The 17856-nt window shown below is 42.5% G+C and overlaps 1 protein-coding gene across 1 annotated transcript in view; it reads right to left on the bottom strand.

The window, feature by feature from the left end:
• The window catches only part of LOC138265937 (CD5 antigen-like), a 643904-nt gene that overhangs the window by 69736 nt on the left and 556312 nt on the right, over positions 1 to 17856 (bottom strand). The window lies entirely within an intron of this gene.

Raw genomic sequence — 17856 nt, 5'->3', positions numbered from 1 at the left:
AGAGAAAGAAAGTGAGAGAGAGTGTTTTTTAGGTTTTCTTATCTCATGTATTTAGAATGAGATATTTTTGTTGAATTTAACAAAAAAATGTATTTAGTATTTTAAAAAAAGTATTACTGTTTTATTTAAAAAAAAAAAGGAAATGATTCCAGCTGGAATCCAACCCCCATAGCTCACTGTGATGGTCTGCAACCCGGGGGCAAAGATAAAACTTCAGATTTTGACAGTGGGATCTGCTTTTAAGGTCCCGCTATCAAAACCAGAAGTGTTTGCTATGGCTTGGCTGCAGCACTGTAGCCAAGCAACAGCAAACAGCTATGTTCCAGGGGTGGGCACCCCAGAAAATAGCAGGTGCTGGCCCCCAGGGTCAGCATCAAGAGGGTGGCTCCGAGAGGGGCGCAGCCCCCTTCCTAAAAGGACTTAGCCCCGGGTTGTGGTGGTCCCCGGGGCAGCAGTGGGGCCATTTTCTTTTTTTTCTTTCATTTTGGGACTCTGAAGCCAAATCCCAAGATTCTTGTAAGCGGTCTTACTTTGTGGAATTATGACCATGGCGGTTACCGCCATGGTCATCCGCTGGTTCTCCGTTCCGCCCGCCAGGGCTGAAATGACTGCCGGGCTGGAGACCTTGGTCTCCAGCCCGGCGGCTGTCACAATACCGCCGGCGGTATTTGGGCCCGGCTTACCGCCGTGGATTTCCAGCGGTTTCAACCACCATGAAATCCATGGCGGTAAGCACTATCAGTGCCAGGGAAATCCGACATACATGCCTACATCCACACACACAATCATACACGCACAACCACATTCAAACATACACGCACACATCCATACAGACATACCCACAGACATACACGCACTCATTCCCATACACACAACACCCCCGCAGGCATACACGCACTCACACCACCCCTCTACACACCCCCATGCACACCCCCATGCACGCACACAATACCCCCCCACCCCCTCCCCTCACAGACGATCGACTTACCTGGTCCGACGATCCTCCGGGAGGGGACGTGAGCCATGGGGGCAGCTCCGCCGACACCACACCACCAACAGAACACCGCCACAGCGAATCACAGGACGTGATTCGCTGGGCGGTGTTCTGTTGGCGTGGCGGAGGAGGTGGAGCAACCTCCACTTCCCAGCCTCCCGCCAGTTTGGCTGTTGGCGGCTCTCCATCCGTAAAAGGAGGGAGAGCTGCCAACGGTCATAATAGGCCATGCGGCAAACCGCCACCACTGGCGGTCTTCCGCACGGCGATCCCTCGCCGGTCTTTAAAAAAGACTGCTGAGGTCAAAATGACCCTCTTTCTCACTATCTAGCTCGGCATGGATAGCACTGTGCTGATCCCATGTTTAAAAACTTTGCAAGATAAACAGACATTTGAGGTAAGCAAATCTAAAGTGTCACTGGTTTTGCAGGTTGCTCCTTACTAGAGCTGCTATCCACCTAAACTTGGGAACTACCCAGAGTTCTCAATTCTTCTTTTTTGCATAATTTATGCGTTACTCTAACCCTGAAAGGGATTTGTTTTGACTTAGACTGGGTGCTCCCTTGTGTCTGGACAAAGCTAAACCTCTCTGATGAGCTCTAATGAAAGCGAAACACGAGTCAGGGGGTGCGTTTGCTCATTCCAGGTTGGCTTGGATAGTATTTTACCAGTCCAAAGCTGTAGTACTGTACCTGGAGTGGTAAATGGCTTTTGTCATTTTACCGCCCAGATGCTTAAGACTTTGCTGTACAAATGACAAAAGACCTTGTCACTATCTAGCTTGGCATGGATAGCACTGTGCTGATCCAATGCTTAAAAACTTTGCTAGATAAACAGACACTTGAGGTGAGCAAATCTAGAGTGTCGCTGGTGTTGCAGGGTGCTCCTTACTAGACCTGCTCTCCACCTAAACTTGTGAACTACCCAGAGTTCTCTATTCTTCTTTTTTGCATATATACACATATATATATATATATATATATATATATATATATATATTTATACTTTCACTGAAGAAACTAAAGGTTACAGGGACGTTAAAGTTAGGCTCACAATTTAAACATTAAAATCCATAGAAATTCACCAGTTATAGTTAGAGTTACCTGAAGTGACTATAACTCATGCCCTAAGGTAACTATAAGTTGTGCCCTCGTCCCAGGGAGGTGGTGATCCCTGGGCCCAAAGGAGGTCCGAAACTGACCCCTTTTTTTTATTATAGAGGTGGTGATCCCCAGGGGTGCAGGGGGACCTTGGGCCCCCTGCATAGAAAATGCCAAATGCCCCGGGAGGTGGTAGTCCCCACATTGTGGGGGGACCAGGTGGCCCCCTCGCACATTAAATGTGGGATACCGCAGAGAGGTGGTGGTCCCCGGGGCTGTGGGGGAGGCCATCAGGTCCCAGGGAGGTGGTTGTCCCTGGGATGCCAGAAGGGCCCCCAATTACAAAGAGAATAGTGCCTCCAGGATGTGGCCCACCCAGGGGCTTTTCTAAAATCAAGCGTGGGAGCCTGCGCTTGTTTGTTTTTTTAATTTATTTTTTCTTCAATTTTTACCTTGGATTTGTGACCCAGTCGTGATTCTGCAGTAAAATAATTTTAAAAATGCTTGTTAGCCCTGGGCACCAGAGCTAAAGGGTCAGGGTCTTTGTACTCTGGTCCTTTTTGTATTTTCTATTCATTATTTCAGGGACCTCATCTTCAGCCAAACCCTAAGAGTCCTGACAACACTTCAACGGCTTCCTTGTTGAAGTGTTAGCAGCGAATCAGATCTCAGCATGAAATAGGGAGGAGTTGTGAATCCTTTGCATCCCTAAGTATTTAAATTTGAATTGTCTTTACTTTCTCTAAAACTACTGAATGTATTGACACCAAAACAAATTTGTTTTGCTTTCTTGACCAGGACCTACCTTTCTACCAAATGTGGTGTAATTCTGTCCAGTAGTTTCAGTGCTATCTCTGTTCAAAATCCCTATGAAAAAATGTATGGGGAAAATGTGTTTTGTGACCCCTCATTTTTCTCGCTGCCCCCCCCAACGGATCACCCAAAAACTTTGCAGACAGCAGCAGAGGTGACTGGCAATTCTTTGGTGAAAGTTTTGTGCAGTTTCGGCAAGCGGCGCCAAAGATACAGGCAAGTAAAGTAAAGCTTTTTATTCAGGAACTAGGTCCTAACTAGAACTACCTAGTAGCAATCCTCTGAAAACGCTTCATTTAGAAGGTGGTCTATAAATTTCCCCTGAAAAAAGCCAACTTGAAACAGTGAAGTAACAGATGAGTTTGATGATCTCAAGGCTCCCATTGTAAATGTTAGCAAAAATGTTAGCAAAAATGATGAAACACTGCAGACAGCTACAGAGAGAATGGGGAGGAGAGAGAAAGTGAGAGAAACACAACTTCAGTGATGTCTCTTTCAAGCATGACATATGAAGATCAGACCTCTCTTTGTGTACTGCTTGATTTTCAGTTTAGCATTCATAAGAGTACTCAGTGACCTCCCTTGTACGGAATAGTATTTAAGTTAACAGTGCTAATTGGTACAAGCACCCATTAATGCAGAGTAATAGCATATCAATGAGAAACGCACATAACAGCAAGACTCACAATAATCCATGGTTAGCATCCCTCTTACAGTTCTGCCAGCAGTGCTGGGTGATCATTAAGGAAGACAAAAGCATCCCAAACAACTAGCTAAAAGCCTAGAAGTTGAAACCAGCAACTGCAGAGAGAGGAAGCAAATGGAACAGCAACAACCTGCTTTACTGAACAAGTATAAACAGAACAAATGGGAAGGCACTGAGAGAAAAAAACGAACAAGAAGGAAGGGAAAGTTGTGAAGCAAACTGGGGCAAAAGCAAAGCACTTTAGTGAAACACATAATATTCAGTCAAGGTCTGACTGCTCTACCTACACACCATCTTATGCAGGTGTGCTCATGATGACTATGCAGTAAAGGCTAAGCTTCCAGAAATATTTGCTGCCCCAAAATTCTAGATCACTAACCAGCACCTCCGGCACCGTTCTCCAAATTTTCACAATTCTAGATTCTGTTGCTTTGCATTGGAACTTGAGACCATTCTTAATGCTAACATAAACCACAAAAACTAGAAGTGACATGGATATTACAGATACACAATACAGTTGTCATAAAAAAAATGAGCAAGACAGAAGGATTACAATTGAGGAAAACTCATGGTGTATTAAAAATCTAGCATATTTATCATAAAATGAGTTTGAAGAACAATCCCGACAGCAACACACCAGATCATTAATCAAGAAATAGTGATTAAAGTATCTGATAACAGAGAAGTAGACGAAATAACCAAATCTTGCCTAATTAACAAAACTTTTAAAAACCAAATATACGGTTTACCAAAAACTCACAACGATCCAATAAATCAGATATCATGCCAATAGTCTATAGTAATGGACCAAACTAACAGGTATACAACTAAATCATGAAGAAATGCTGGCTACCCTTGATTTTTCACATTTAAAAGGATCAGTCATTCACACAAGGTTAAAAACCCATTGAGCGCATACTTTAGGAACATCCAGAAATTAAAAACCCAAACTAGGTAATATTATCAGTATTTAATCCACTATTTTAATTATCCACCAATTGGCGCAGCAATAGGAAGTAATATCTCCAGTGACTATGCAAATATCTATATGCATTTTTTTAAAAGAGCACATCTTACAAAGTCCAGCATAAAAGCTCAAGATAAAAAGGTGGCATTACACAGACAGTGTACACACAATACCGAGAGGTACGAAATATTAACTGATACCATATTTTCTGCTTTTTTAAAAGAAACCCCTCATTTAATAAAACCAAATTACAATCAAAACACCTGAGGAAAAATACCATAATTTGCTTAAAATCTCTGCAGATGTGTACATTAAAGATACAAATCGAAACACACTTATATCAGCCAAAAGCTGTCATCCACATGCATTAATGTGGCACCTCTAACCTAGCCAGCTTTTATGACTTCGACTAATTGTTTTGGAAGATCACCTGTTTTAACAACGTGAAAACGAAATGCTACAGAAATTTTAAAAAAGTGGATACATGCCATCAATCCTACACCAAAGCTATGAATGAAAAGCCAATTAAATATTTGAAAAAGTAATGCATTTAAAAGAAAAAACAAATTAACAGCTAACCAAATATGCTCTCCATTGCAGTGCAAACAAGCAATATCAGAAGAATCATAGAAAAAACTCAATATGCCATGATCCGTTGCCTAAGACAGGTGTCTTACTGTTAAGTTACACATATCAAATACACAATGTCATGAACCATGTCCGTTTGGCAAAATGAAGAAGTTTAAGATGATTGGAGATGGTAGATCTAACTGGATGTCCTAAAATTAGTTTTGCCAGTGCGTTCGGAAAGAGCAAGAAATGCTGAAAGAGAGAACATGTAATCCAAAATAAGGAGAAAAAAGAGTAATCAAAATAAGATAGAATACTAGATAGATATTGGCAGTGAGTCTCTACCTTGTAGAGAATCCGAGGCAGCCTAAAGTACCTAGGTAAACTTTTCTTGGTCTGGGTGCCAAATGAGAGTGATGCATTAAAGCAAATGCCAAATATTGCAAGTAACTGAAGTATGAGAAAGAAGATCAGCCTATTCGGATGGCCACAAGACAGAAGTCCAATTGCATGGAGAAGCCCCAAAACAAATGGACAGTGTCCTCTATCCATTCAATATGATGGAGCTAGAGGGAAGTCACATCAGATAAACAAGCTTGAAACTTGCTTTGAAACATCTCAGCATTTTCTTGATTTATACAGTCATGTGTGTATCGTTGTTATAACATATGAGTGAAATGCCATGAATTCTGATCATGAATGCCAAAGGGCGAATATAGACACTCAAAAGGACCAGGCTCAACAGAAAACCTTGAGGAACCCAATGGTTGAGAGACACAAAGAAGACTGAAAAGACAAAGAAGGTACACAACATATCAGAAATAACTAATTCAGGGCAATTTAGTGAAGATTCTCATATGCTAAGTTGAAACAAGTAAGAGAAAGAATGTTGAGCTAAATGGTGTCAAATGCTGTGCTGAGATTGAGCAGCAAAAACACAGCCTTCCTGATTCAAACTGTACCTGCAAGAAGAGCTGTTTCTCTTCTTTAAATTGAGCAGCATCCTGATTTAAAAGGATCAAGAAGTGTGTTGGTCTCGACAAAGGTAGATAACTGAGAATGTATCACCCTTTCCATGACTTTGGCTGGAAAAAGAAGTTGAAATATAAGACAGAAGTTGGTGAACATGGAGGGATAAACAGACATTTTTCAATAAGGGGTATATCTTTCATGTTTTTTTTCCATCAGGGAGATGTGGCAGTGATCATAGTGCTATTCAAAGATTAGTAATATTAAAGCTGATGATCTGGGTGTTGATTAAGGGTATGAGCTGGGTAAGGGTCAAATGAGAGCCTCATTTGAATGTAGACATGAGAAAAGTGACAATGCCTAGAATGACCTGTATAAAAATCAAAAGAAAGGCTTGAAGGGGCAGCAGCATTACACTTTGCATTATCATCATTATCTTGTTTGAGGAAATGAGCACAGATAGTGTACATTTTGTCATCAAAAAAGGTAGATAGGGATTTACAGATATCAAACGAGGGTACAAAATAGTTATGGGCTCTTAGGACATGCTTATCTCGCACAGTCATGCCCTATAAATATCTATGTATACAAATGTAGCACTACTTTCAATTGCTAGAGCAGTAAGAAGGGAATGGAAAAATCCCCAAACCCATAGTGCCACTGACAGACCTGACAAAAAATGGCAGCATATCAGAAGCACTGGTATCTGTGTCCTACAAAAGATAAGGTCATTATAGCGTGAAATAATAAAAAAAAAACACTTATGATTTGAAATGAGTTCAGGTGCTTGTATCAATTTATAAAACTACTTGTACAAGTTCCACTGGAAAGTTGCATGGAGACCCTCCAAAGTAATAGCTCAAATCAGTCAAGTCAAAGAAGCTGATAAAGCACTTAACCCCCCTGAGTATACAGGCAATGCAGCTTATCACTGGGTTTTACATGACTAAAACAGGAAAGTTTTTATCTTTTTCCTGAAAATCTATAAAACACAATATTTCACCAAATCTGCTGCCAGGAACCAATGTAGTCTTTGAATGGCTGGGACAATGTTTTCCAAACCATTAACATCAAAAACTTCAGTAGCAGCATTTTGGATTTTCTGAGGTCTGCACAAGACCTGTTGTGTTGCACCATTGCACAGTGGGGGCAGAAATAATCCAATTTGGCTCTTATGATAACATGGGCCAAAGCAGAATGGTTCTTTTCAAATAGGTATATTTCCAACCTACGAAGTATATCTATATGATCTGCAACAATTCTAACAAGGGAACTGGCCTGCTTTTCCATAGCTTTTCATTGTCAAACACCAATCCTAGAGGCTTGCTCTTTTTCACAGGTTTAAATGATGTATTAGGAATTAGTGAGAAAGTGAAGATATCACAGGGGACAAGAGTTTAAATGGGATGTAGTGGCATATAAACTGGGTATTTCCAAGGTGTAAAGAACGTAAAGGAAATCTACAAACAATATAAAAAACCTTGAGGGACGAGCCCATCAAAATCAATCTTTAATCACCTTCTTCAACTCAGAGACTGCCACAGAACTGAAGAAATGTAACACATTCTCATTGAGAATAACAGGAGCAACAGCCAGGAAAAATAGAATGATAATGTGAATGCGGCAGAAGGCCCCATCATTAGGCTATGTAATTTTGCAAGATAGCAGAGATAATGGAAATGGAAAGAATCACAAAATGAACATTAATGAATACACCTTTGTTTAAAGACAGACTTCACAATGGTATTTTTTTGCAACCAGTTTTTGAAGAGTTATCCAAGACAAATCTCAACCAGAAACAACAGCATTCTCCAATGCATGGTAATGTCATTTACAATTATTACAGAGGTTGTCAAGCGAAAGAGGTTCTGAATGAAGACAAATCATTGATCTCTAGTGAGATATTTATTTTGACGCTGTTGGAGCATAAATTTTAGTAATGCTTTAGAGGCACACAAGTTGGCACTAAGGCGGTCATTCTGACCCTGGCGGTCAAAGACCGCCAGGGCGGAGGACCGCGGGAGCACCGCCGACAGGCCGGCGGTGCTCCAATGGGGATTCCGACCGCGGCGGTAAAGCCGCGGTCGGACCGGCACCACTGGCGGGCTCCCGCCAGTGTACCGCCGCCCCATTGAATCCTCCAAGGCGGCGCAGCTTGCTGCGCCGCCGAGGGGATTCCGACCCCCCCTACCGCCATCCAGATCCCGGCGGTCCGACCACCGGGATCCGGATGGCGGTAGGGGGGGTCGCGGGGCCCCTGGGGGCCCCTGCAGTGCCCATGCCACTGGCATGGGCATTGCAGGGGCCCCCGTAAGAGGGGGCTGCGCAGACAGTGAAATACGCGACGGGTGCAACTGCACCCGTCGCACAGCTTCCACTCCGCCGGCTCGATTCCGAGCCGGCTTCATCGTGGAAGCCTCTTTCCCGCTGGGCTGGCGGGCGGTCGCCTTCAGGCCGCCCGCCAGCCCAGCGGGAAAGTCAGAATTACCGCCGCGGTCTTTCGACCGCGGAACGGTAACCTGACGGCGGGACTTTGGCGGGCGGCCTCCGCCGCCCGCCAAGGTCAGAATGAGGGCCTAGGTGACTTTTATATTTGCATTTAAAAGCTCAACTTTTACAGTTGCACTAATACGTATTTTAAAAGTGCACACATTTTAATAGTGGTGGACATTGTGCCTACCATGGCAGACGTTGTGCCTACCAGAACTGATAAAATGCTAACCTGACTTAACAATGTTGTAAAAAGCTAATCATTAGAATGAATTATTATGAGTAGAAATGAATATGATTTATGTTGAATTACGATTTATTAGTTTAAAATTACATGTGTGCAGAAAAAAACGCACATCCGTTATATCTAATGTAATGCGCAAACAAGATTGCAATTAATATATAAATGCTTTTGCACATTTTTATGATATATTATTAATTATGAATTCATAAGTCTGCATAGTATGTGTGTTTTCTTAATGGTAAAACTAATGCATTTTATTTCTTGCACTAGCATAACTAGGCCTGAAGTTTTCATACTGCAGTAACATGAAATGTCGAGTCATCTTCTATTAGGTTGTTTCATTTGAAAAGTAAAGAGTCCCACTGACCTTGAATATGGTACATCGAGAGCTGGGGATTTGGGTTCAAGACAGACCCTATTTTTAAAACTTTTCAGTCTCATGAGAACCATTGAAACTGTCACAAGCCATGGAAAGATATTGGAATGTATCAAGTAATGTTGTTAGTTATTACCTGTGTTACCTGGAAGGAGAGATTACCTCACCCAGACCTGGGAATCCTCACTGTTGTTGCAAAGTCATCTTGTGTTTTAATTTTCATTGGATATTGCCCTTTTTGCGTAATGCGGACTCATCAAATTGACAATCAAACCGTTCAAAGTAATTTTAAGTAGGGAATGGACTTGTAAATTAGAGATCAGAGTCCTTTCGCATCTTGAACTGTTAACTTGTCCCCTTGGACTTTTCCTGATTCCTATGTGCAACCCATGTTCTTCGATTTCCCCCTAATGGTACTTCTAATGAGCTTTGATAAAGGTTCTTTGTGCTGTTGACAAATCTGAATTGTATGCTAATTTTAGGAGATGTACATTCAATTGAAATGCTAATTGTCCTCCTGATCTTTTGTTTTAGAGTTAGCATGTTGACACCTGACAAATTTTCTTAGACTAATTTAAACTGAGATAGATGACTTTTCAGAATTATTTTGGTCTTCTTTTTCTTTCTACTTTTGCCCGTCCCCACACATGCTTGTCCTAATTTGTAATAGTTGTAGCTTGTCCGACATCTTGTCCATCAAATTTAACATATTGATGTGTGAAATTGGCTTTACTAATGTAACTGCCTGTTGACCTCTCTGCGCTTCCTGTGCTGTGGGCAACCCAGATGAAGTTGTCTGATCTTGTCTTTCTGTGTAAGGGTCACGCTTCCTTTTCTGCAAATGATTAGGTCTGCTCAGTCCCGGGTTAGGTTGTCTCTCCTCCCAGTCCCAGGCCTCTTGGGGCATAGTGAAACATTGTGCTGCTGTGGGTTTTACTACTCTGAATCTTGCAGGGAATGGCATAGAATATATGATTCCTGCTTCTCTCAGTTCTTTTTCTCACAGAAGTGAATGCCGCCCTCTGATGTTGCACTTCTCTAGTGAAGTCAGGGAAAATGGAGCTTCATTGTTTTCCACCATTAGGGCATACTGCATTGTGTGGTCCCTATCTTTAAAATGAAGCAAGCGCGCCACCACCGGTCTAGGGGGGACCCTATGTGCATGCTCAAAGGCAAAGAAGGGAGAGGGACCCTCCGGGGTTACTTCCTTTTTAATCCATTGCTCCAGGTATCGCACCATATTAGACCCCTCAATTTTCTCAGGGAGACCTACCACTCTGATGTTGTTGTGATGGGCTCTGGGTTCTGCATCCTCTGCTCTATTCTCAAGGGCATGCAGCCTGGTTTCCATAGAGTCCATTCGCCCTCCTGTGGTGACTACTGTAGGTATCACTTTAGAAATTTCCCTCTCAGATAGCAGTCTGTGGTCGTCACCAACAGTACCAGGTCTATGCTGAGCGTATCAATCTTGACTCCGGAGCCTCCTGCGATGCTGCTGTAGCCTGCAAAGCATTTTGAAGTGTGGGGGCAAAGGGTGTTGTTTTTGAGGGCTCAGCTAAGGTTCGCTATGGCCTACTGCTAGTTGTCCCTAGGTGCTGGGAGCCTCCCAATTCCCTGTCTCTCTTTTTCAGCACTTTTCCCATGATTCAAGTTTATGAAGCAATTTTGAATCCTATTTTTCCTCCGTTTGCGATCTCCTCAAATGCTGTATGGGGACGCTCTTATTTGAGTACCATGGAAAACCTCTAGGTGCCCCGCTTGTATCCATGTGTCTCTTTGGGCTGTGTAGTTTCCAGGAGTCATTGGCATCAGGTTCTGCATGTGGTCCAGTGTGATCACATTGTGTTATGTTTCACTACCTGGGAGTTCTACATTCATCAAACCCCAAAATGAAGTAATGTTCTCTCAAATAGGTGACACTTTGATGTGAGGGGAGTCACACAGTTTCAGTCCTTGGCATGAACATAGAGGCCCCCCTCAATTCAGTCTTGATCCCTGCCCAGCAGTCCCTGTCAGTTTCCGTGTAATGAAAATGGTTTATGGCTGCCCACCCCATTGTATAGAACAGTGTAGCACGCTGTGTTAGGGGTCTCTCCTCCTCTATTGTAATCTACAATATATACTTCGCCCCTTGGGGGTTATATGCACTGGTCTGGGTCTTCTCCTCCTTATCTCCATCCAGTCAATGTCTTATGCCCACTCATAGATCCATACAGGCCTGATTGTCAATGCCTCCCAGGGGCGAGTTCTGTATAATCCACCTATTGTTTAGTACATGCTCCGGGGGTCCCCCCGGCAGTAGGCCGCCGCGGGCCCTCCTCAAGGGCCCCCACTGTCAAGGAGACACTCTGCTCATGATCTAATACTTGTGAAGGGTGCAGAAACCCAAGGCAGATGGTGGGAGCTGGCAGAGAGGCTGCTCTTTGCTAGTGATTCCAGTACAGCACTGATTGGCTACAACCTTCGCCTGAATGCCTCCACTCCGCTGTGGTAACACCACCAATGCGGCAGGCATCCACAGCCCAAATATTCATGTCTTTGCTGGCTGCTCTTAATCCCTCCAGCGTGGCCGGCACTGCAGGGTCTCTCACTTAGCAGGGGCAATGTCTGGGGTGCCTTGGGGGAGAGGGAGGCTCTGCTCACCCCCTCGCTGCACTCATGTTGGGGCCTAGCCTCTTTTGCAATCACCCCCGGGGCCTCTCCTGAGCTTCTTTGGCACATGGTGCCTGAGCCCCCAGTTCCTCACCCGTGTCTGTTGTGGTGGAGGCACTCCCAAGGCACCTCTGGGGTGTCGCTGATATCCCTTCTGACTGGGCCCCTTCTCACTTATCCAGCATCATTCACATCCATCTTCTGATGGCGGTGCAGGCCGTGCCGCCATCTTGCCACGGCACAGCGGAGTCTCTGGTTCAGCGGTGTTTACACAGTCTCTGGGGTTGGATCTCCTTCACCGGGGATTTTCTTGACCTCAATCACTCAGGACCGATTCATCCCCCTGGTCTTGACGGCAGGAGTAGGGTCGGGTGGGGCCCAGTACCCGGGAGCTCCGGAGCTCACCTCCCTAGTCCATGCGCAGCCAAGCTACACCCCTATAGGTTCCTTTTTCTTTCTTTCCTTCTCAAGGTTTTATTTTGTTTTATTAGAGTCAGGACCTGTACCAAGAAGTCATCAGACACTTTTGCACTCCGAAGTGGAAGCAGCATTCTGTGCACTGCCTATTAGAACATTGATAGAACCCATGCTTACCTAATGGCTGGGTGTTCTCACTGCCTGAATTGTTCAAGCATCCCCGGAACCCTTTGGTACCAAGCTGGGATTTCTATGAGCCTCTCAAGCTCAAAACAGGTAGGGTGGCGCCAGACCTTTTGATGTCAATATGGCTTTAGGTATATCAAACATGGACTTTTTTGTTCATTCAACAAATGTCAGGAAGTTCTGAAAAGAGGTGTTGTCATACTTTATATGCAGCCTTTCCCAAAGTGGTGGTCTGTCCACAGGAAGATGTCTAAGGTCCCAATCCAAGATGTAGTAGAGCCTTTTCCTGTGGTGTCAGATCTCATTTGAAGTATAAATAAAGTAGGATCTTATGAGGGGAAGATACATAGCTATGCATTTTCTACTTAATTTATCATTACAATATTTGTCCAGTGCTTCTAATTACTATTTTCAGTAGGAATTTGGTGCCTTGCTTATTACTCTGATACAACCTTTATCTACCACCTAGAGTTACAAGATTGGCAAAGGATGTCTTTTTACCGTTCTTGATTTTTTCCTTAGGAAGACACTTGACCCCTTTTACTTACATTATTCTGCATAGATAGGCTTCTTTTTGGCCAAATGGTTTTCCCGGAGCATATCACGAGGGCATTGAGCAGCAGGACTCTATTAGTTAAGTTAGACAGACCATGAGTGATGACTGGAAATACTTCACAGATTCAATTTCAAAATAATATTGTTATAAAGAACTATTCAGTATCATAAGGCAGGCTCAGACTCAGCATTGGGTTTGGGGGTACCATACAACCCTACTTCATTGTATCCTGTTTCAGATCAATTTACAATCCATGATTACATTTAGACAATCCTCACATATCCTTATGTTTGAATGTCAGTTGACTGATGTGGCTATTTGCTCAGGGGAGTTGATACAAGGGCCTGAAAATGCCTAGAATGAGAAAGCTTACAGCCATGTCACAAATGGCTTCTCTATGGTGTGCTGCCATTTAGCATATTGGCCACATGTGGATTAATGTTTCTGCCACTAGCATAGGATTTGCAGACAGGTTTTGCTATATAATTATTTTTATCAAAGTTTAATGTATTATTGAAACGTAATTGAGATAGAGTGTAGCTCTTGAATACCACAAGATGCCTGTGTTAATACAGAGAAATGGTGGTCAACTATATGCCATTTAGTGCTTTGTTGCAAAACTTGTCAGCGATGTTTCAGTAAAACCTGCTACTTTTGAGAGTGAGAGAGCACTAGTATTTTGTAATCCTTGGTATGAAGGAGAGCAGTATCTATACAAATATGTCTCTAGACATCCAGGGATATCACAGGATGGAAATCACTGAAAGAAAGTTTGTTTCATTAAGTAACTAAAAATGTACTAAGGAGATACAAAGCCATTTTAGTCATGAACAATTTTCTCACCAGGGAACTGTCATATTATTTTAATGAGCTACTTTACTTTTTATATGCGTTGATCTTTTCATAGGATATAATGAATCCTATAAAATCACAACCAACGAGAAACACCTTTTTATTTTTACAAAGAAATGCCAAAAGCTCTATTCAAGTGATTGTTTTTCTGAAAACAAGTAGTAAAATTTCAGAGAGTAAACTATGGGAGAAACTGTTGTTTGTAATGGTCAATAAAATTCAATATTGTGTGGAGAAAAGAGGAAGAGGAGACTCAGGAGTAGTGAAGGGAGTATTGAACATTGTCGCTTAAATACCAGTTCAACAGGTCTGTTTTCAGTTTTATTCCAAAACCGATAAAGAGCTTCTTGGCACTGAAGTTCTTTGAAAGACAATTTTTCAGCAGGAAAGCAACCAATGAAAAGAATTGTGATGTGACCTGCTGAAAAGTTTTTCTAGCTTTTCGTGTGCTAGGATGTCCTTCTCTCCATGTTTATTGTTCTCTATTTTTTCCTCCAAATCTGAGGCAATGTGTGGCGTAACTTAAAGATTAAGGGCCTGATTATGACCTTGGTGGATGTGATACTCTGTCAGAAATGTGACTGCCGCTGTTTTACAAATTCTATGGGATATAATGGAACTTGTAATGCAGCGGGCAGGATATCCGTCACGTTTCTGACAGAGTAGCCCATCCACCAAGGTCCTAATCAGGCCCTAAGTCCTGATTTAGATTTCCTGGATGGGTTACTCCATCACCAACGTGACTGGTATTCCATCCACTGTGCTACTAGTGTCATTGGATAAAATGTGCTTGTAATATTCTGAGTGGGGTATACATGACTTTTATAACCTAACCGCCGAACTCTAAGTGCCATTACGATGAGGTTGACTAATGTGAAACTAATTTGAACCTTTCAACACAGGAGTAATTTTATACACGTATTTTTGCTAGTCAGTAATGATGTATGAAAGAAGCAGCTAAGATATCCTTAAAGCAAAGCCAACAACAGCCAGGCACCTCCATACTAATACTAGCCATCATAGGTGTAGGCTTGTCCATTTTATGGCAAGATATTGCCTTATGTGCCCAGTGTAGACTGATAAGCACAGGTATGTAAAACGTTATAGTATAAAATATATATATATATATATATATATTTTTATGACCTCTATAATTGCAACTTAAAGCCTTCTTTATAAACTTTAAGCCAGCATCGTATTTTCAGAAATGATTAGAACGTGTTGGGAAAATGCATTGCACAAGACACATTGTTCATTCGTTGGCAGCATTCAAAGATGTAGTTCTGTATTGACTGAGTTTCCTGCACCTAATCACAAGCTGGTAGATGTTGGTGTAACTATCAGACGACATTGCCTAGTTGTTGAACAATGGATTGTTCTTACTATTCATTTTTTTAGGATATTGTGAAGGAGCTCATTGATACATATCATGAGATGAATGATAATTCTACAAATATTTCAGTCTAATGGTACAAGTTCAAGCTTACAAATGATGTTTCATTACATAATAAAAGGTATTAGATAGGGGCATTTGAGTATTAGGTGTGCAAATAAAAGAAAAAGATGAGTTTTAATTCTTCATACCTGTGATATCAGAAAATGCATCAGCGTGAAACATTTTGTTAGTATTAGTATTTTAGAACAATTGGCCAAACACAATGTTGACTTGTTAGACGGGATCCTGTCATGTTATTAACTTAACTAAACTGTACATAGTTAAAAATAAAGTACAGAAAGGGTTTAAGTCAGTGTCTCACATTGGTCTGAAACAGCAGGCAGAAATAGACAGGGTGTGTGGACAGTTTTTTTCTAAATGTTAGCACTGGATGAAGATTAGGAACCAAGAACAAATTAGGAGGTAAATTCAGGCAGCTAAGCTGATTGAAAAGGCTTATTTACTAGGCATTGTTACACCTCAAAAATAGGTAACACTTTTACTAAGTTCTGCCAAGGTAGCATGCGTAAATGGCCTTCTGAGCAATTTTAATAAACCTTTCCAGGATATTTTTAGCTGTATTTTGTTACAGGCTTTTTGTTATGTCTAGCACAAAGGCATAATTCATGACAGATGAGATAAAGATTTTATTGTGTTTAAAAAAAAAAGAAACAATCCAAAGAAGAGTTGATTTATAGACCTATCATTATATATTAAATATAAGCATAGAATACCCTCTAAAGTTGTGTTGCTAACGCGTATTTTCCTCCCGAACTGTATTCAAAAATGCTTTCCTCAAGGTCAATGGGATCTTTGGTCCCAGTGAGGAGTGTGGTTAACTGCATAAAGTCATTCTAGTCTCAATCAATACAACAACAATTTTAGACACAATGACCAATGTGGCCACAGAAACAAAACTCCAATCTGTGAAAAGTTTTGAAGCTGTATTATAACCAAGTAGCCAAAGTAATTGTGCGCAGGATCTAACTATACAAATAAACGAAAACCATACGCTTACCAAATCTACGAATCAAAATTAATCTACTCAATATCAACACTATTAGCTATTCCAGAAGCATTACACATTCTAGCTAGGATGGTAACTGTGGTGGCATCCTTTGAGGGATCATCACCTAACCCAGGATCCCTGTTGAGGGAGGTGATTGATGATGACACAGATTCTGACAGAGATTCGATGACTTGAACACCCGCCTGTGAGATCTTACTGGTGGTCACCCCGTGAACTGCAGACAAGATCATTTAGTCTTGGAACTGTCGGAGAAATGGCCACTACCATGACCATGGCAGCGCAGATAATATCTACTTGTCTACAAAATTGATCCTCGTATTGCAAGAAAAGGTCCTTTATGGTACGGCTTAGGACATTTCATTCTACATGTGTAGCATGGGGACTCTGGTGGGTACTTGGAGAGCCCGGAGCCCGGGACTGAGAGCAGACGGAGCTGCTGACCCCCAGCCCCGGCTGAACGCGGCCGAGCGTTAGAGGTCACAAACATGGTTGAGTATTTTATATGACTGTTTATGCAAATGACTCATACTGTTTGCCCTGGGGCGTGGGGGGTGGCTAAGGTTTAAGTTAGTTACGTTGGGGGTTGTCCACTGCCGCACATCCCTGAACTGGCTGGTGACATTGTGGGAGGAACTCCAGATGCAGAAGAAAATTGGCTCTGTGCAGTGCCCATACCCTATGCTTCACTTCTTTAATGGCTGACCCCTCCACTCTTAAAGTACTCACATGGAATATTAGGGGGATGCACTAATTGAGTAAGCGACATAAGGTATGGTCTTACCTCACTAGACGAGGAATACATATAGCCCTCTTACAAGAGACACTTTTAGATGCCAAAGAGGGGCGAGCACTGCAAAGTAAGTAGAGTGGACAAGTTTATTATACTACATACTCTGCTTATGCAAGGGGGTCCTTACCTGGATCAAGCCTGGAATACCTTTCCAGCACAGTGAATCTGTAATAGATGCCTTGGGGAGATATATCCTGATAGCAAGGAGGTTAGATGGCCGAGACCTAGTGATAGGGAGTATTTATGGTCCTAATGTTGATCAACCTGGATTCTTGAGGACCCTTTCTGAATGTCTGGCCTCCACCTCATGGGATCCATTTTATGAGGCGGGGACTTTAACTGCATTTCCAATATGATCCTAGATAGATCGCATCACCCTCGTCAGGAGTCCCCAATTCAACGTACCACTAAGGCATTCAGGGATTATTCTTTTTATTCCCCATTGTATAACTTACACGTCAGGCTAGATACCTTCCTCTGCTCCCCTGATATCCATGGGTCGAGCAGCGTGACAGAGTACTTGAGCAGGACAATCTCGGACCATAATGCCCTAGTGTTGGGACTGCGTTGGGAAATGCAACCACCCTCCAGTGCATACGTGGCGACTCGGGATGGCAAAAACACATGCTCAGGTTGATCGCGCAGGTTCACTTCTAGCATGGCCGGCAAACCTGGCAAAAAGGGGGTGGACTACAATGAATTAGATACG

The sequence above is a fragment of the Pleurodeles waltl genome, chromosome 11 (assembly GCF_031143425.1).
Source record: "Pleurodeles waltl isolate 20211129_DDA chromosome 11, aPleWal1.hap1.20221129, whole genome shotgun sequence".
NCBI classification, from domain to species: domain Eukaryota; kingdom Metazoa; phylum Chordata; class Amphibia; order Caudata; family Salamandridae; genus Pleurodeles; species Pleurodeles waltl.
Note: the sequence above shows the minus strand (reverse complement) of the source record. Positions and strands in the feature narration are given on the sequence as shown.